Source organism: Octodon degus, unplaced genomic scaffold, assembly GCF_000260255.1.
Source record: "Octodon degus isolate 3935 unplaced genomic scaffold, OctDeg1.0 scaffold00058, whole genome shotgun sequence".
NCBI lineage: Eukaryota > Metazoa > Chordata > Mammalia > Rodentia > Octodontidae > Octodon > Octodon degus.
In genome coordinates, this window is record NW_004524634.1 from 4116112 (window position 1) to 4116471 (window position 360).

The following is a 360-nucleotide window of genomic DNA, read 5'->3' on the forward strand; positions in this document are numbered from 1 at the left end:
AATTTTGTTATACTTTATAGACCTCTCCTCTTCTAGTGTAGTAATTATTCACATTTACTGAATGCCTCAATTTGAGCCATTCATATTTGGTGGGTCTCATAAGTAGATGTGACTTTTGGATTCCATATTGGACAGTATAGCTATGACATTCACCAAGGGCTTGCTATGTGCCAGAGACTTCAGATGGAGATGGTAACTTACTCAGTCTTATGATAACGCCATCAAAGGGCTGCATATTTGCCATTTCTAGATGCACACCATGAAAATTTTGGAGCATTTGCAGTCACTTTCCCAATGTGACAGCGAAGAAATCTTGCCACAAAGGCTTGAATGAATGAGGAAGTAAAAAAATTGGGGGGG